The following is a 19,629-nucleotide window of genomic DNA, read 5'->3' as shown; positions in this document are numbered from 1 at the left end:
TTATGTATGGGTGCTGATGTGCTGTGATTGGGTGTTGAGTTACATCCTATCCTATGGGTTATCAGGTCAATAAGGGCAGGGAAGATGTTGGCACATGGGTGGATTTTTTTTTTATTTCCCCTCTCATTGAAGTCAATGGGAGGGAAATTCTTTGTGCTAAGTTCGGGCTGCTGTAAAGGTTTGCCATTGATGGGGGAGTGGTTGTAGTCTGGAGGAGTATAGAATATGGCCCAGGGGTGCCCCTCCTCTGTGCCCCTCCCCGCGTCCTGCCCACAACATTTTAGCCATTCCACCACTGAATGTTCACTAGCGGAGCACTCCACTGGCGTATCGGCCAGGGTCCTGATGCATCTCATATTCCACCACTGTAGGAGAGCTTCCACCAAATCCTATAGCCTCTGAGCTGGTGGAACTTGAGGTTGCACCCTTATTCAAGGTTCAGGGTGTCTCTACATTAAGCAAAAGCCCCGCAAAAACTCACATCCTTTCTGGAGCTTCCTGCTTTCGGTTTCTTTGCGGGATGAGGAAGGGCTTCTTTACATGGCAGCCATGTGGTTTGATCTGAGGGAGCGCCTCGCTCCCTCCCTGGCATGTGTGCAAAGCGGGGGGGGGGGGAGGCTTGTTTTCGTAGCTTAACTTCTGCTGTACTTTTTTCTCGCAGCCCGCAGGAAACCTCTGACTTACTTCTGAGTAAGCATAAAATGTAAGATTGTGCCGTAAGTCTGCAACCCTTGGCATGCTTATGTGGGAGTATGCCCCATTGACCTCAGTGGGACTAACTTCTGAGTAGACATAAGAGTGCCCTGTAGGTCTGCAACCCTCGGCACACTTACTTGGGAGTAAGCCCCATTGAACTTAATAGGGTGCTCTGAAACAACAGAGGACGCTGCTTCCGAGCTGGGTGGGGCGGGGGATCAGATGTGTCTCCCTTCGTTGCTGGGAGCATTTTACCCTCTTCTCCCTCCAGTTGAGAAATGCAGAGGCAGGAGACGCAATCGGCAGGCAATTCTTGCCCTTGCACCTGTCAAATCTGCTCGGGTCTCCTTCCGTGCAAGCCCGCTCCCATCCTCAATGCCTTCGTCATCCTGTCTGCTCCCCCAACAACTGAAAACAAACACCCACAGCAGGCAGACATAGCAGTTTCTTCCGCTATTGGAGAATTTCAAGGGGAGGTCATGGCAGCTGAAAAAATGCCACGTTTTGCATTTGGGGAAAACACAAGATAGGCTGGAGGAAATGGCGGGAGACATCCTGGAGGGTCATGGCGTCATCTAAAGAGCCCGCAAACTTCCAAGAGAGAGCCATCTCAATAGCAGGATAAAAGCTCTGTGTGATAAACCCCTTAGTTTTAGTATTGTATATAGGGACAACCAATATTTCTGAAGCAAGAATCCTGTGTTCTGTGCTTTTAGAAGATGCACACACATGTCATAGCAAGCACCACCTTAGAAGAGGCATTTCCCACTGTGTGAGAGGGAAGGGAGAAGAAGACCTCTTGGAAGACTGTGTAGCTGCCATCTGCAGTTTTTATGAGCACTCCTATCGATACCCATTTAACAGCAGAGCTACTGATAAGGGTGGAAGCTGAAACGTTTAGCTCAAATATATTTTTTGAATACTCTGTCGTTAGTATTTCTATCTTTCTTATACACACACATATTTAAAAGATCTGCTGCCCACTTAATTGAGGTAACACTTTAGCCGATTAAAAAAATTGAAAATGATTAAACAATTCATCAATTAATAAACTTTGCTGCCCTGATGCAGCATCTTCCCAAGCATATTTAAGGCTGCTTCTCCTCTACTCAAAGTGGCATACAAATAAAACATATTCAGAATTACAGTAAAAGCTCCTCTCTGTCAATGTCCTAAATTCATGAAGTGTTGGCACTTGAAAATGTGAAGATATTGAAATATATTCACTAGTTTTATTGGTTTGGAGAAATAGGGGGCTTTCAAGGTTCGAGAGAGAACACTCCATCTCTTCTTTTGGATTTCCCCAGAGTTAACAGGTCTCCCCGCCCATCCCCACCCCCAACTAGCACATGTGACTCTGCAGACATACATCATGTATGAACAGCCAAATCTGCGTTTACCAGACGCCGGCTGTTAAGAAGGGGCTCAGCTTCCACGCAGAGACCTATTGAGAGAAACATGTAGGAGATTACAAGGCCAGCCACTGATTTACCGACTTCCCTTTACACACGCCAGACGCGCTGGGTTGAATGTAATCTGCTGAAATACCCCAGCAGGACTCATAAACTTTATGCAAGGAACCTTAACTCAAAGGAAAAGAGGCTCAGAGGACACAAAAGAATGTTGGAAACATGGCAGAGTCTGGATGTCGGTCCTTGTTTTCTCTCTCTCTTGATCGCATGAGCTGTTGCCAGTTTATTTTGTAAATCAAAAGTGGTGCCCCCACCCCAGAATACACCCCAGGGGTTCACTCAACACATACCGGAATCTCAGCTTCTATACTAGATCTTCTGCTCTGCACTGCACGGAAGGAACTGCTAGCAACCGTTGGCACAAGTATTAGAGGGGACTTGTTTTAAGAGGCGGAATTTGAAACAAATTGAAACTATTCCAAGGTGGCTTGGAAACTGGTACAATATCATCAGCAGGGAACTGCATGCCCCCTCCCCAGTTCTCTAATGAGAACGCCTGCATGGCACATCTGTATGCAAACAGAGGCTTGTCACATTTGCACTTTACCATTTTAGCAGTGTACAGTTCGGTGTATGCCAAGAAACATAACATGTGAAAACGCCCTGAAATTAATTCAAATTATTGTGTGGACTTTGTGGAAAGACTGTTGAAGCTTTTCTTTTTTTTCATTAGACAGGCCTTCAAATGTATTTTCTTTTTAATGGCAGATGAATAACACTTCTAGACTTTTAGCAGATTCATCTGGCACTTTAAAGAGCTTGGTTATTTTTATTTTGTGATTCTTGACAACGACATTGTATGTTTATTACTTCTTCACCATCTAAAATTAGGGATTTACAAAACCCCTACCTTCCATCCCAGGGGGGGGTCCGCAGGGGGGGAGGCGATCCGTTCCTCCCCCCGGAATGCTGATGGGCCAGCTCTGCTCTGCGGCGATTCCGCAGAGCTGCCAGCTGGTTCCGAATAGCCAGTGATACGGTCGCCGTTAGGGATGGCGGAGAATTCCGCCACAGACCCCAATGAGGCCGGATTCCATGGCAGAACGGAGCACTTCCCTCCACTTCCCTCTGGAATCCGGTCTGAGTCAGCTCCTCCATGTGGCAATCCCACGGAGCTGGCCGCCGGCTCCACAACGCTGGTGATACTCAGCTGGCTGGCTGAGTGAGGGCTAACCCCAGACGCAAATGGCATAGTGTCCATTTGCGTCCGGATTCCTTCCTCCTCAGTGATATGGCACAGCAATGGCAGCCGTATCGCTGGCTATATGGAGCCAGCCACAGAGAGGAGCTCACTTCAAAGCAGATTCCGGGGCGGCGGCAGCAGAGGTGAGTGCCCTGTTCCGCTGCAGACTGCGGACTCACTGGCGTCTGCAGCAGATTTCTCTGACATCCCTATTTAGAATGGCTAAGACAGGGAATAGAAAGGCAGGGAAGAAATATCAATGGCTGGAAGAGCCCCTGTGCCAGCCCCTGTGAGATGCAGGGCAGGAGGAGGGACAGGCTCACGGGCACAGTGGCTCCCTTCCGCTCCTCATCACAACTGCCAAAATGAGAATAAAGTCGAGGACGACAAGAAGCTGCTTCTCTGGAGCCAGACCCGGGTCCATCCGTCGACACTGAGTGGCAGCCGCAGCTCTCCAGCATTTCAGGCAGGATTCTTTCCCAGCCCTACCTGGAGATGCCGAGGATCGAACCTGGGACCTTCTGTGGGCCAAGCAGGCGCTCCGCCACTGAGCTGTAACCCACCACAGAGGGGACTTTGCTCATTTTGCATAATGTATGCAAAAGTATCTTGTCTTTTCCTGTGGAGAACATTCAGCCTGCCCTGCCCACAGCAGGCAAGGAAGGAACAGTGAGAGCCACCCTTGGCAATTGTGCGGGAAGCAGTAAAGACTAGAAAGGCCTCAAAAATCAGGAGTTGCCAATTTCCCAACTGGCTCCTCTGCCCTTACAAGCAGCTTGGTGTTCTATAGTTTTCAGCAAGTGGTAATGCTGATCTCCATGCCCTGGAAAGCTTCACCTTGCTGACTTCTCCAGATCACGTTAGCAAAAGATCAGATCAGATCAGATTGTCAGCCTGTGGGCAGGGACTATCTTGTTTTGCTGATTATATGCAAGCCTCTCTGGAAACCTTTTTGGCTGAGGGACAGGATACAAATACTCCACACAAGCAAACAAGCCCCTGAGGGCAAACAGCGAGAGACTGTCTCCAGCAGCTGGAGACGGGCAAAGCGCATTCGCAGTTCTATTGTGTTCATGCAAGGAAGCGCCTTGAAGGACGCGGTTGCCGTTGCGCCTGTGCCAAGAGGCAGGATGAGATCATCGTGCCCATGTGAGCAAGGCATCACTGAGCATGTGCAGGACCTTTGCTGCGTTACCTTAGTATGCTTGGTTGTAAGTTGCTGCCAAATGTTGCTGTCGGCTGTGTAACCCTGGCATGGAGGCCGCCTTGAAGGTGGAACCGCCCCACCCAGAGGGTGCCTCCATTTTGGAGGTGTTGTTCCTCTCTCAGGAGAGCAACCTCATGCATCAATAAAGTGCTTTACCAAATCCTCCAAACACGTGTGACCTCCAGTCTTTTGGACCACGATTTCTCTGACACATTCCAGTGTCAAGGAGGCAGATAATACTGGTTCGGGTGTACATTTCACATCAACTGTTTAGGATTTGTCACATAAATTGTTATTGCATGTTACCATTTGCTAATTGAATAATTCCATAATGTCACTCACTTGTTGGCTTCTTGGGAATCTCTGCCTATTTTTCCATTGGGAAGGTGAAGCAGATAAAAATTTAACATTAAACAGTTGAAAAGAGAGAAGAGAGGGCAATGCAACAAAGAACAGAGACAGAAGAGACTAGTGGAAGCAAGGGGAACAAGGGATTAAATACCTCATCTATTTTAATCTTGAAAAGGCAGGTGACCATTCTTTTTTGTAAATTGCCCAGAAATATGAAATTGCTGCTTATAAAATTATTCATAGGTGATTCACTTTCTGCAAAAAAAAAAAGATGCTTCTCCACCATTTCAAAAACAAATTTCAAATGCAACTTCCCCACCCAGGGGTTTCTGGATTTTATGCTCTTCCCTCCTGAAGTGTTTTCTTTTTTGTCTCCTGCCCTGGAAAAACATGATAAGGTATTGATTGGATTTGCTGAGAGACAATGAAGTCTCTTTAATTACTTCATTAGTTCTCTGCACGTTGAGAGTTGGATTAATGCACAATTAAGTCTTGGTTGATCACAAGAGTTTGAATTCCTTGCTAAAAAGTTTGCTAGACATCAGTTGAAACAAAACCCAAAGTTAATCACAGTCAAACCAGCTTTCCAAGCTCTGAATGGGAAGAACATGGTTAGAACTGCTGTAGGCTACTGCCTGAAGGAGTCATCACGTGGCTTTGCTCAAGAATGTTATCCATTTGCACCCTGTCCAGTCGAAGCCAAGAGGTGGCCCCCTCCATCTCTAGACACGGGCTTTCCTACCCTGCCAGTCCAGCATGAACAAGAGGTGGTTCTGCAACATCCTGTCACCACAACCTTCCCCAATCAGGTGCCCTCCATGCTGGCTGTGGCTGCTGGGACTTGCAGTCCAACACATCTGGAAGGCACCAGGTTGGGGGTGACTGCTTTACCCAATTAAAAGCCCATCAAGGAAGGGACCTGCAGCCAAATCTACCTGCAGGCTGGGAGCAGAAAGGAACCATTTGTGCACGAATATTCCTTCCACCAAGTCAGACCACGGGTGCACCTCATTCAGCCTGGTCTGCTGAGGGCTTCCCCAACACAGTGCCCATGGGTGCCATCGCACCCACCAATAGGCGTGTTGGAGAAATCCGCCACGGACTCCAGTGAGGCCGACTTCTTTGCAATCCGCCCCCTCGGAGTCCATGGCGGAACGGCCTCCCCCCCGCCACCCCCCGAAATCGCCCCCTGGGACGGACCTACCTGGCGGCGGATGCAGCTGCAGTGGCGGCGGATGCGGTGGTAGGTGCGGTGGCGGCAGCTCCGGCTTGTCTTCTGGCCGCTGCGGGGCTGCTGTGGCCACAAATGGCAGCCATCGTAGTGGCCGCCATCTGCGCCCCTGCTCTTTGCCGTGATAGGCTACGTAAATACTTACGTAGCCTATCACGGCAAAAGGCAGGGACGCAAATGGCGTAGCAGCCGCCATTTGCATCCCTGCCTTTTGCCATGGTAGGCTACGTAAATACTTACGTAGCCTATCATGGCCTAATGCAAGGCCGCAAATGGCAGCCGCTATGACGGCCGCCATTTGCGGCCGCAGCAGCCCAGCAGCGGCCAGAAGTCCAGCTGCAGCTGGCCCCAGCCAGCGGCTCCGCAGCCTTGCCGCAGAGTGGACCCAGCTGGGGAGGATTCCGGGGGGAGGGACAGATTGCCTCCCCCCCACCGCGGAACCCCGGAACGGAACAAGGTAAGGTATTCGTACATCCCTACCCACCAAGTCTTGCTGCAAAAGGTTTGGGGCTAGCCCTGAGTGGGTTGGCTGGCACCTGGCAGAGGGAAAGGGGTTGCAGGGAGGGGAACGGACTGGCAGGAAGGGGGAATGGGGTTGGGTCGAAAGAGGGCAAGGGCTTCTCCACATGGAGCTTTTATCCGGCTATTGAGCGCAGTTACTCACGGGAATTTGCGGGTCCTTTAGATGACGTCGTCCACCTCCAGGGCATCTCCTGCACTCAATGACCTTTATTCCATGTTTTAAAAGATCGGAGATAAGGAGCTATCAAAGTACCGCTCTTGAGTTCTGCTTGAGTTCCCTCATGAGAAAAGGAAAAGCCACAATAAGTGGAGCTGGACCACAGCGCCATCTAGCGGCTGTATAATGAATCATATAGAAGACTCAGATAAGGGGGGAAAGTGGGGGAAGGAAGTGAATGAAAAGGGAGTCCGTCATGATCTTGCATTTAAAACAGAAGCAGAAAGCTCCATTTTAAATACGGGATTTTAGGCTGGTGTAGAGATGCTCCAAATGAGTGGATTCAGTGTTAATTGAACCAGAATTGTTATGGGGAGAAATTGATATGGGGGTGGTTTACCTGTGGGGAAACTAATTCTAAAGGAATGTATTTAGGGCAGATTTGGGAGAATTAATTGGCTTGTCTTCTGTGAGATGGGTGTTCTTCTGGAGCAGAAAAATGTGTGTTCAAATGCATTGTTTTGTGTTTGGGTCTGAGACCCAGCCTCTGCGTAGTTCTGTTTCTTCAACAAGTTACTTATCTTTCAGCTGCAAAATGGGTGTGTAGTTGTGCTATGTGGGTTGTGAAGGTTTGAGGCCTGCAGGGGCAAAAGGAAAAAAGGTTAGGCTTAGAGACCTGGAGTTTTTTGTTGGGAGGGGGTATCCCTGAGAGGAGGAGTTTCACTTCCCCAGTTAAGTTTCAGTTCTTCAGGTTTGAAACAGCACTTTTGGTTTGGGGGGGGTATATAAAGAGAGCAGGAGAGCCAGTAAGAGCAGAGTCGGGGAGACCAGAGCCTGAAGAGGGAGCAGGAAGAAGCAGCTTGGAGAAGTCTAAGTACAGCTAGGATAAAGGAACGTGTGTTTTGCAAATTGTATTTTCTCTTAATGTCTTTTGCATCACTCAGCTCTGTTGTATAAATAGCTTTAGTTGTGATTTGCTTGCTTTAATTTACCAGTAAACGTGTGGTTAAATCCTGTGTCTAGAGTGTCAATCACTATAGCCTTGTAGGCCCCTTCCAACCCTACTATTCTATGCTTCTATGAATCACCCCACGCCGGTAAATCCTGATCAAAAACCGGGTAAATCCTGATCAAAAACGAACTGAAACTAATGTCTCATACACTCTTCTTGAATGCAGTTTCTTGGGCACATTACTTGTCCTTTGTGCGTAGTCATGCCCGATAACAGCCATTTTGTGGCTGTTACACAAAACCCACCACAGTTTCTCGAATGTCTAGCTGTGCCCATGGGGCCCAATGTTTGACCAGCACTGACTGGTAGCCAGGAGTCTTTCCCAGCCCTACCCTGAGATGCCAAGGACTGAATCTGGGACCTCCTGCGCTTGTAAAGCAGGGTTCCACCACAGAGCTACAGCCCGACACATCTGACAGGTGTGTACGGGAAGCAGCCTCACAGCAAGCCAGGTCATAGATCCATCCAGCTCAGTGGTCTATGCTGACAGGCAGCAGCTCCCCGGGGTTCCTTGCTAGCCTCCCTGGAGATGCTGGGGGTACAAAGCCACTATGCTACCCCTGAGCCACAGCTATTCCCCCATATTTGGCAAGAAAGGGAGAAAGATGATGGAGCTGCTTGGGAAAGACCGTTCATGGGAACCCGGGTGGTTTTCAGGGATCTTGAGGTGCTGGGCAGATGCTTGTTTTGAGACAATGTTACCTGCTTTTGTGTCTACCACTTGATTAACCTGCATATTTGCAGTTAAATAGTTTTTACAGAAGCACCACAAATCTCCCCCCCACACACACACACACAAAGAAACTGACTCTTACAGAGCTGTTCTGGAACTTCCTTCTGCTTGGGGAAGTGAGGAATATGAAACAATATAATAAAGCCGCACTGAACCCTGTTTTAAACTCCTTTGTTAAAATGGGGAAAAGAATTTTTAAAAACGCACAGTGGATTGATTTTGTAAGGTGAACAAAGCCATGCGCAATGAATCCCCACCCTGACCTCCACAGGTGTGTGCATATGCTCTGTGAACACTGGCAGGATCAATGCATGGAGCTTGGAGAGGGGACAGTGGGCGGGATCCCCCTCCCCCTCCCCGTACTAATTGTGCATGGCTGGAAGACCATCTGAAGAGGGCTAGTAGAGCACAGAAGCTAAAAGACTGAGCTGTGAGCCATCTAGGATGTTTGGCTCTACAATGAACTCTCCAGATGGTATTATGTAACGTGTGCTCTCGCTCTCTCTGCCACAGCCTCTCACCTGCAATACAGAGTTAATAATGTTGTAGAACTTGCATTTTTACTTTCAATAGAAATTGAGCTCCTACTTAGATTTATAATTAGTGAATCCCTTTGTTTCTTTAGTGACTGTGATTTATTATTATGCACGTTCTTCTTGTTGCCTTTGTTTTGTTAACCTTGTTTCAAAATAAAATAAAATTTCATGATGAAAAACAAAAACAAAAAAACCCAAATAGCAGCCACTGGGGTGCTTCTGAACAGGGTTGTGGCAGGTCAAAGGGTTAAAACCCCACATCATGCTCCTGATCTGATTTGCCCACCCTGGTTATTTATTCAGCCACACAAGATCTGAATCGTGTCACATCTAGTCCGACCCCAAGTAGCATGGTTAATGTTCCCCATCAACGTAAGCAGACCAAAGCAGCAGGTGAGTTCCTGCATGTTTTCTGCAGTTAGGGTGACCATGTGCATCACCAAAAAAGAGGACAGAAGAGGATGCTGGTCTGCATAGCCTTTGCACATGCTAATTTGCAGCGAGAGATGCATATTTAGAAATAGGAATCCAGCACACCTCATCTCCCTGGGGAAGGCTGTGCGCCTGCTGCTCAGTCTGCTGCCCAGGCACTGCCTGTCGATGGTATCATGGATGGGGGGGAACATCTGAGCAGAGATGCATCAGCAGGCTGAATGACTTGACTCCCAGAACTTGGAGGGGCTAGAAGCCCTTATAACCAGGGACGGGTGGATCCTCTCTCGGAATCAACCACCTTTACACAAAGGTAATTAATTGTTCAGATTTTAAAAGGCGGTTGAGTCCTTAATCTCTTTTGTTATTTACAAAAATAGAATAAGATCCATAGAAAGTAATATAAATAAATAACGGAAGAGTAAAATCACACAGTAACCCCAGCATCCCACACTGGCTCCAAACGTAGGGACAAGCTTTCCTTCTTACCATTCTGCATATTTAAACTGGGCAACCCTTCATAAAAAGCCACAGCACAAGAAAAGCTGCATTCTCACTTTAAATAAGGAGCATGCTTATTTTAAAGGGAAAAGGGGGCTTTTCTGCCACCACCAAATTGCCACTGAGGTTCAGCGGCAATTCGGCAGTAGCAATTCTGGCGGAAGGGTGTGTGTGGCCCATGGTGGGGTTCAAGGGTAGGAAATTTGCTCCTGGAACCTCAGACATTTCCCACCCCAATACAGAAGATGCCTTCAAGTAGAGGACGGTCCTCTATAAAATAGGGCACAGGGCTGCCTAGGGCCCACCCTCTGCCTGTGGTATGATGTGGCCTGGATTATGAAGGACCTTGGTTCGGCCCTGGTGTGTGGGTGCTTCCCCCCAGCGGCTGGACTAGATGGCCTCATGGTGCCTGGCAGCTCACCATCTTTCCTTGAGCCCTGCAGTCAGTCTACTGAAATACCCTTTATTTCTTCAAAGAGGCTGCCAAGGACCTGTTCTCACCCTCCAGTTCCTGTCTAACACATTCTGTCTGCTTGTCTCTCATGCACTCACTCAGATCTTGACACTGTGTTTGGAACGCCATTATTTTCAGCCCAACAGCAGGTAGCTACCAGCTTTATCTTTCCTTCCAACCCCTCCACTTGAATGCTTTTTGAGAATTAATTTGGCATCCTGTGATGTGTGTGTCGTCTCCCCCCCCGGCTCCCTTTTTACAGGCCGAGGTAATCCATGCAGGAGCAGGCCCGGTAAATCTCAGGTGCCATTATGTGGGTAAAAGTTTAATGATGTCTGTTAGCACTTTTCTGCCTCAACCCAGAGTGTAAATTATGGAGCAATAAACCAGCGGGAAGACTCTAATCAAAGGCCTGATGAGAAGAGCATGTATTAAAGCTGGTCCCCATGGGGAGGCCAAGATTTGTTCACTGCCCCCTCCCCCCATGTTCAGCTTCCCATTATCAGCCCCATCGCCTCTCAATGCTATTATGACAACCCTTTTCATATCGACCCATTAAAATCTCACCATTCTTCCCGTCTCGGTTTTTAAACAAAGAGGCTGCGTGGCGTGGTGGTTCATGGCGGGGTGTTGCACTCAGGATGTGGAGATCATGGTGCAATTCCTCTCTTGGACATGAAGGCTGCTGGTGACCTTGGATCAGTCCCTCTCTCTCTCTCGGCCTAATCAACCTCATATGGTTCTTGTGAGGATAAGATGGCAACTGGGGGTGGGGGTGCACTGGAGAAAACCATGTAGACCACCCTGAGCTTCTTGGAGGATGGATAGAATGTAAATGCAATACATACAAACAACTGAATGAAGATTCCCACCCATGAGGGGCAAAATCCCCCGAAAGTTGGGCAAGGCCAGGCGGCTGGGGCACCCTGTGGATTTTTCAGCTTGGGCACTAGATTACGTGGGGCAGAGCTGAGAAGGAACTTACTGCCTCCTGGGAAGTTATCAGACCAGCACATCCTTGAGATGTGCAGTGGGACGTTATTGAAAGGCTGAACCCTTCTCTGAAATTCAGATCCATGTAATATCAAAACATTCAGCCAGTGTAGACAGCACAGCACAAACCAACACCCTCTGACTCGGGTGTAAAATATGCAACGTTTTATCATGTTTCCTCCAACAACAAGCAATCTCGGCATCGTGGCATTTCATCTTTGTTTCCCCCCATTGTCCCGAGTAAAACAAGTAACCTATTAAAAGTGCATAATCTGAGTTGTCCGCCAAGCACTGAGATGTTGTGAAAATGCATTGTCTACCCAGGGCCCGGTTAAAACCGAGATTCAGCTCTTTGGTGACAGTTCAAGATAATTGTTTCAAAGGAGCTAGAGGTAGAAAATACTTTAAAACAACTTTAGAATCAATAGCCATTTTAATTTGTAACGTGCAGCTCGTATGCTGACAAATAACCTAGCAGGATGGCTGAATAATACAGCTTCAATTATATTTCCGCACAATATCGGTCTTATTTTGTGTCATGGCACTGCCAAGCTAATTCAATTTTCTGCTGCCAAGCCGCTGCTTGTTCCCCTTTCATTTGCAATATATAATGTCATGAAGAGCAGCTAATCTCCTGAACGTGAATGACACCTTCTCCTAGAATGTGAACGCCATCAAGAGCGAGAGAGGGGAACCCTTTTCTTTAATAAGAAGAAAAACTCTGCACAGCCAGTCGTGGGGTTCTTTGGGCTGGGAACAGCGCCGCAGACACAAAAGAAGGAAGTGGGGGAGGAGAATGTGGCCGCGGGCAGGGCCAGGAGCAGGATGGCGTGCCTCAAAGGTACATAGCTTTGTTAGTCCATGAGAGCGGGCCTGTGGCAGGAGGGCGGGCGGACCACCTGCTGTCTGCCTGACTTGCCACCCTGGAGCACAGATGCCTTCTATTGCTGGCAACCCAAAATCATTTTTGGGGGCAGGGGGGAAGAGCTAAGGCCTGGGGGGTGTCTCCACAAGCGATTTACTCCAATGTGGCTGAGTGTGGGGGTTATTAGGGATACATGACGTCGTGGCCATCCCGCAAGCACCCCGGAGCTGATTGTGGAAAAACCAGATTTCCTGAGACTGCTTAGAGTCTGATTAGTTTCCCTAGATCAGCTTCTCTCCACTTTTGTTGGGGTGTGTTCTGAGCCTCCGTATTTGCTTTGGTATGCCGGCCCTGCCAGGGGTGTGTCTCTCACCTGGCCGTGACCTCTCTGACCCCAGTCAAGGGGTGTTCCCCCCAGGCTTCCCCGCCCTGATTCCCGAGGTTTCCTCCATGTCCTGCCTCCACTTTTCAGCTGGCGTAGAAGGGCTTCTGAGCTAGCTCTGGGCATTCATGCTGATTGCCTATCTCTGCTCCCCCCCCCCCCGGAGTAGTTGCGCTGTGCTGTGATCTAGAACACCTGCCTTGAAGAACAACACTGTGGGTTAAAGCACAACGCGAGCACTTCCGGCAAGATACAGCGCCTGGGACTGGGAAGTGCATAGTACAGCCTTGGCTCCAAGGCAACTAACTGCTTTAGATGCCCTTGATGTGAGCCCCAGCGGCCACCTCCCTGGAAGCCAATTCACCCCTTAACGGGCAAAGGTGAGGGCGCGAAAAATCAACCCTACAGCCATTCGGGCTATGATTTCTAGAATCGCTAAAGCATCACTGAGATAGCGCCCTATCATGAACAGGAATTAAGCGTCCATTCCCAGCAGTAGACTCAGAGCCTGGGAGTAGCTGGTGGTCGCATTATAGCTGCGTATAGCATTAATGCGTTAAAGTGCAGCCCCGAGATAGTGCCCTGGCTCCCTATCAGGAGTACGACTTGCGCGCTCCGCTGATGAGCAGCACCTGCTGGGAGTGCTACGTTCTTGTCAGTGCAGACATTTGACCTCCAGAGTCGCTTGGGACGGGCGGCTGCTAACCCCTTTTTGATTTCCCCTCATTTCTGGTACTATTTCTGACCGGAGTTAGACGGCTTCAGCACAGCCTGCTAGCCAGGCCCATGGGGTCTTCTGGAAGCGTGAGGAAGCAATGGATCTCCTGGACATATCATAGAATCATGAAACAGTAGGGTTGAAAGGGGCCTATAAGACCATCGAGTCCAACCCCCTGCTCAGTGCAGGAATCCAAGTCGGAGCATCCCTGACAGATGGCTGTGCAGCCTCATCTTGAATGCCTCCCGTGTGGGAGAGCCCACCACCTCCCCAGGTAACTGGTTCCATTGTCGTATTGCTCTAACAGGAAGTTTCTCCTGATGTTCAGCCGGAATCTGGCTTCCGGTCACTTGAGCCCATGATTCCGTGTCCTGCACTCTGGGATGATGGAGAAGAGATCCTGGCCTTCCTCTCTGTGACAACCTTTCAAGTACTTGAAGAGTGCTATCCTATCTCCTCTCAGCCTTCTCAAGGCTACACATGCTCAGTTCTTTCAGTCTCTCCTCACAGGGCTTTGTTTCATGAGCCATCTCCAGATGGGGGAAGCACCATCAGCCACAATCAGGGCGGGATCTCAACCCCATTCACGGTGATGCTGATGAGGTGCTCTTGATATTCCACAATTGCAATTTATAGGACCATGGTGTTTCTGGGGGTTTGTGCAATTGCAACTGTGGCAATGCGTAATTCAAGTTTAGGCAATTAAAACACACACATACACTGTGATGGTTGTAAATAGCTTAGAGAGGGAGGGGGCACTAGGGAGCAGAAGGGGTGGGACAAAGTGAGAGTGGGAGGGAAGGAACAGCCCCTCTAAATGATGAGGGGAGGAGACTCTGCACAGTTGCCTGCGCAACAATTTGTAGTAAACTGCGTCTAAACATCCACGAGCCCCCAGGCTAGCACCTGGATAATCCAGTTCTTCCTTCCATGTAGCTTCCCAATGGAGCAGAATCAAGTGCTGCAAAAACCGCAACAAGTAGAAATCGATCTAAAACTGATGCTGTGGAGAAATCCCCCTGTCCACATGGGTATGTCCATCCATTGTCCTCTCTTTCCTTGATTCAGTGGCTGCGATAAGTATGTGAAGTTTGGGCTGAACTCTGAAATGTCTCTCTGTAATGGCCCAGTCACACTCCATGTCGCAGTGGTCAAGCACTGACCGTGTGTGTACCACGCCTAGGACAAGGGGCTTTGATGTGTGAGTGATGCTGTGGTGAAGAGATAGTAGAATATGCCTGATTTGTATTTCATGATGCTGCACCTGGTGCTCTGACCATTGTTCCAATCAGTTCAGTATTTCTTGGCAGACAAATTCTTATGTGAAGGTAATGGAGTCCATCCACCCATTTCCTCTTTCCTGGCTCCTACCTGTAATCTATTTCTGCATAGCAAGTTATTGTGTCCAGCAAAAGAGAGGTAACTGAAACACATCTAAAAGAGTTTTTTAGAGGCACCTTTTTACATCTATGGAACAACAGTTTCCGTTTAAAGGAAGACAGCTGGTTTTTAGGCTTTTAAGAACACTTCTGGTTGTAAAAACACCCTCTTTTAGCTTCTTGACTGTGTGCACGGCAGAGGCCGAAGGGGCCAACAGCGACTTCAGTCCAGAGAGCCTGGATTCTCCCTGGCCAGGCTGTGCCTTTCAAAGGAGGGATAAGGATAAGGTTATCGATAGCTACTAGTCAAAAGGGCTACATGCAGCCTCCAGGGCCAGAACAGAGGTGATGTTAAATGCATCTTTGCAATTGATGTGCAGGTTAGCATCAATAGCATCAATGGGGGGTGATAATTAGTGGCACTGCAGCAGGCATGGAGGGATTTAAGCCTTTCCTTCTCTGCTGCAGTCCTGAGGAAAATACATCCTCTGAGGATAATATTTGCATTGAGAGGTGGGAGGCAGGGAGGAAAGAATCGACACTGGGACCAGGGCACGTGTGGAGGGATGGGTTAACATTTTGCCCTGCACCATGGTCATGACAACAATCCCACCCCCAAAGCTACTATGTTGGTGCTATGAAACCCTCTTTAAGTATCTGGGGGCAGGGGTGATCCCCCCCCCCAAGCTTACTCAAGTGATCACCAAAGTGCATACTGCTGACATCCTTAATTCTTATGAAATAACTAATATGCCAGTCATTTAGTTCAAGATGTGTCTGTAGTTAATTGCCTGCTATACTTGGCTTTTCTATAGCCTGCATAAACTCATCTATTAATCTTTCCTTTTTCTTTCCTTTTTTTCCTTTACACACAACAGGTTTATTTAAGGAAAGTGTTCATTGCAAGTAGCTCCAGAAATTAAAAGCAACTGTTCTTATTTGCCTGTTAGCTGTGATGCTAGGGATGGCAGAGAATTCCGTCACGGACTCCAGTGAGTTGGGAGTCCATGGCAGAACGGACCAACTCCCATCCGCCTCCCCGTGAAGTTCGCCCGGACGGACCCTACCTGCTGCTGGCTGGGTCCGGGTCCGTCCGCTGAGTCCGCAGTCGGTCTGCAGACGCAAATGGCATCAAGCGTAATGGATGCCATTTGCGTCCGCAGACCAGCAGCGGGTGGAAGTCTGGCTCCGGATGGACCCGGCCGGCAGCTCCGCGGACTCGCCGTGGAGCGGAGCCGGCCAGGGAGGATTCCGGGGGAGGAACGGATCGCCTCCCCCCCCCCCGCTGACCCCCAGGCAGACTGGTGAGTGGGGTTCGTACACCCCTAGTGATGGCTCAATGTGATCTCATGGTGCAGAGACAGGGGAGCCCTGAAGAGCAGCTGTGGAGTGTGTCTGTGGGGCGTCGGGGTGGCACACCATCGAGGAAGGGCTGTGGCCCTCATGCTTGGCTTTAGGGCTTCCCAGAGGTATGCAGTTCAACACTGTGGGAGCTGAATATCATCCCAAGGGCTCTTCACTAAGAATTCAGAAGCCCTATAAGCCCCCATAGACCCTGGTGATTGGCCACAGGATTGTAGGGGGCTTCAGATTATGAGGAAACCAGGGACTGAAAAGAGGTCTTCTATGGCCCTGTACTCTTTTCTGTCTTCTCTGAGTAAACGTTCCTCCGTTAAGATTTGCATGTTTTGTCCAGAGCTACTAAAAATACAACAGCCTGAGCCCACATAAGCCTCTACTACTTGGGACTACATTACCGAGTAAATTAAAACAAAGTAAGCCATGCTGCTCCATAGGAAAAATTCCGAAATCCAGGCTCAGGCAGTAACTTCATTTGGGCCAATTAAATATGCACAAAACTGTGGGCAAGCGCTCCAGATTGATAGAACCAAAGAGGCACCATCTTAAAGTACTGGCAGCCATCTGAGGCAGCCTCCTACAGTGGAAAGTCCCAGAGGAAGATAGTCCTATCAACTGCCTTGTTGGCACCAACAGTAACGGTCTGTTTCATATCAGGTACAGCCAGAGGAGCCCCCGCCACCCCCGTCGAGTAGCCGCCACTCCTGCAGCTGGTTAGAACCAGTTCCAGTTAGATCACTTCCTGCCCAGCTTGCAAGGACAGGTCAGCCGTAGAGACATATCAACTACGCATGCTTAATGAAGTTCATGAATATTATGTGGCCCACCCCGCATAGCTAATGAGGTCATTATACTGAATGCATATAAGCTGTACCAAAAACATCCAGGGTGTGGTTCTCCTTTGTGGCGTTAGCCACAAGAATCCACCCGAACAGCGCTGTTTGTCTCCTGCCAAATAAAACTGTGTTGGACTGAATCTCAGAGTTCTGTGTGTCTCTAAGGGGATATTGGCATACCCCTCCTAGAGGGGACGAACTTAAGCATAATTTGTGCAACAAATGGTGACTCCGCCAGGACTTTTCCTCTAGTCGACCCCCGTGGCCAAATGACCTCCGACAGCAAGGAATGAAGTGCGCACGGGAAGCCTGAATTAGGATCCGCCATTCCCCTGCTTCATGGACGTGTGTCGACCGGCGCTGGGGACCCTAGAGGGGAAGTCACTTTCTGGACACAGAACAAACAGTCCTCCGCTCAGCGGTGACGGTTTGAAGCAGCCGGACACGGCCACCTCAGACGAGGTAAGAGTGTGTTTCTCTTTTGGAATTAACATTGGAACAGAGGCCACGAGAGCCATGGGTTCTGCCTCTAGTAAATGTTCTGAGGGCACACCTCTGGGGTGTATGCTTCAACACTGGAAACAGTTTAAAGGTGATTATGGTGTCAAAATGTCTAGAGAAACTTTGGAGAAATTTTGTAACCGCAAGTGGCCAACGTTTGGCGTTGGATGGCCCAAGGGAGGCTCTTATGACCCTTCGCTGGTCTCTTCTGTTTACCAAGTAGGGGTGGACGAAAGTCACTTACCTGTCCTCGAAGGACGTTCGCGGTGGGGGGGAGGCGCTTCGCTGCTCACCCCGCGAAGTTCAGGCCGAGGGGGGAGGCTTCCTGCCTCGCCCCGGCCGAAATTCAGGCCGGGGAGGAGGCTTCCCGCCTCGCCCGGCCGCGAACGCGAAAGTTAAAAAAAAAAAACGCCCCCTGATAGGCTACGTGACGATTAACGTAGCCTATCACGGCTAGATCTGCAAAGTCAGCCGTGATAGGCTACGTCAATCGTCACATAGCCTATTACGGGTGACTTTAAAAAAAAAAAAGCGCGTACGCTAATGGCGGCCCCCATAGGGAGCCGCCATTCGCGTTCCTTATTTGGTCGCTGTAGTCTACGTAAATGTTTACGTAGACTACAGCGACCAAATAAGGAACGGGAATGGCGGCTCCCTATGGGGGCCGCCATTATCCGTACACACTTTTTTTTTTTTTTTTTAAGTCACCCATGATAGGCTACGTGACGATTGACGTAGCCTATCACGGCTGACTTTGCAAATCTAGCCGTGATAGGCTACATGAATCATCACGTAGCCTATCAGGGGGCGTTTTTTTTCTTTCTTTCATTGCAATGGCGGCGGCGGCAGCCGGTCGAAAGACCGGCTGCCGCTCCCGCCTAGCTCGAACACCCGCCGAACCGCCGGCCGGACCAGCCACCGGGAGGGACATTCGGTGAAGGTAAGTCCCATCCCGGGGGGGGTGCGGGGGGCGGGGGGGGGGTTCGGAGGATTTCTCCCCGAAACTTGTTTGGGGGGCCGAACACGTTGGCGCTCGGCCCCCCGAAGTTTCGGGGAGAAATTCTCCGCCAACCCTATTACCAAGTAGTCACCAGAGATGGCTATTTAGACCAACTTCCATATATTGATTCCTGGGAATCCGTGATTACAAGGAAACCTTCGCCGTCATGGTTATTGAAATGTAAAATGTCTCAGTGTAAATTGATGATTGTCCGCAGTGGTCCCCTGAAGGCTGCAGCTTCGGATGGCCTCTGCCCCCCGTCAGCCCCCATTATTCCCCTGGCACCCGAGGACCTTTTAGCCCCCCCTTTATATCCCAGCCTCCCACAACCTGTGTCCCAGAAAACTCCAGCTGAGTTTGAGGCCGAGAAAAATTTTTGTAGGATTTTTGGAAAAAGGAATGTGAAGAGAGGGAGGCAGCTGCCGCCAAGGCTCGGTTAGAGTCTTTCCGGAGCCACGAATCAGACCCCGCCAAAAACGACCCTGAGGCGGTACCAGAAACATCTCTCCAAGCTCCCTTAAGGGAAGTCCTTGACTCAGAGGGACACACGGTCTATGTGTATGTTCCCTTTACTACCAGCAGCAACCTCTATAATTGGAAACATCAAAATCCTACCTTCTCTGAAGATCCGGGCCGCATGGCTGGGGTCTTCAAGACTATCATTGACACTCACAAGCCACTTGGCAAGACATGCAGATTGTCATGCACACCCTATTGACAGCTGAGGAGCGTAGACGAAGATACGCAAGGGAATGTGTTTTTGAGATGGCTCGAGCACAGGACGAGGACGAAGATAAGATTAGCGGAGCCAAGGCCATCCCTGACACCAACCCTGGGTGGTCACATGGGACTGATGTGGAGCGCAAGCAGCACGCCAGCTATGCTAATTTGCTTGTAAAGGGAATGAGGAAGTGTATTAGAAAGACAGTCAACTTATCCAAACTGTATGAAATAAAGCAGACAAAAGAAGAATCCCCAGCGGGATTCTATGAAAGGTTGTGTGAGGTGTGTCGGAAGTATACTGATATGGATCCTGAGAACCCTGACAATCGATGGGTTCTGGTGTCCCTATTTGTTGGCCAGTCATATGATGACATTAGAAGAAAATT

General features: G+C 49.4%; 1 long non-coding RNA gene across 3 annotated transcripts in view; it reads right to left on the bottom strand.

Moving 5' to 3' along the window:
* Nucleotides 1-19,337, bottom strand: part of LOC146338243 (uncharacterized) — a 28,829-nt gene extending 9,492 nt beyond the window's left edge. The window contains exons 1-3 of one of the 3 annotated variants that reach the window (XR_014785205.1): nt 19,136-19,337; nt 5,061-6,940; nt 2,066-2,140 (exon numbers count right to left, since the gene is read on the bottom strand). This is a non-coding gene — a long non-coding RNA (uncharacterized LOC146338243). Of the gene's footprint in view, nt 1-2,065; nt 6,941-19,135 lie in introns of all 3 variants that reach the window. The other 2 variants (XR_014785203.1, XR_014785204.1) reach the window with 2 other exon arrangements.
* Between the last annotated feature and the right edge of the window lie 292 nt (nt 19,338-19,629).

Source organism: Heloderma suspectum, chromosome 10 (genome assembly GCF_057233095.1).
Source record: "Heloderma suspectum isolate Gila_16-S chromosome 10, 16-S_ref, whole genome shotgun sequence".
Lineage (NCBI taxonomy): Eukaryota > Metazoa > Chordata > Lepidosauria > Squamata > Helodermatidae > Heloderma > Heloderma suspectum.
The sequence above is the reverse complement of the archived record's forward strand: the minus strand, read 5'-3'. Positions and strand labels throughout refer to the sequence as shown.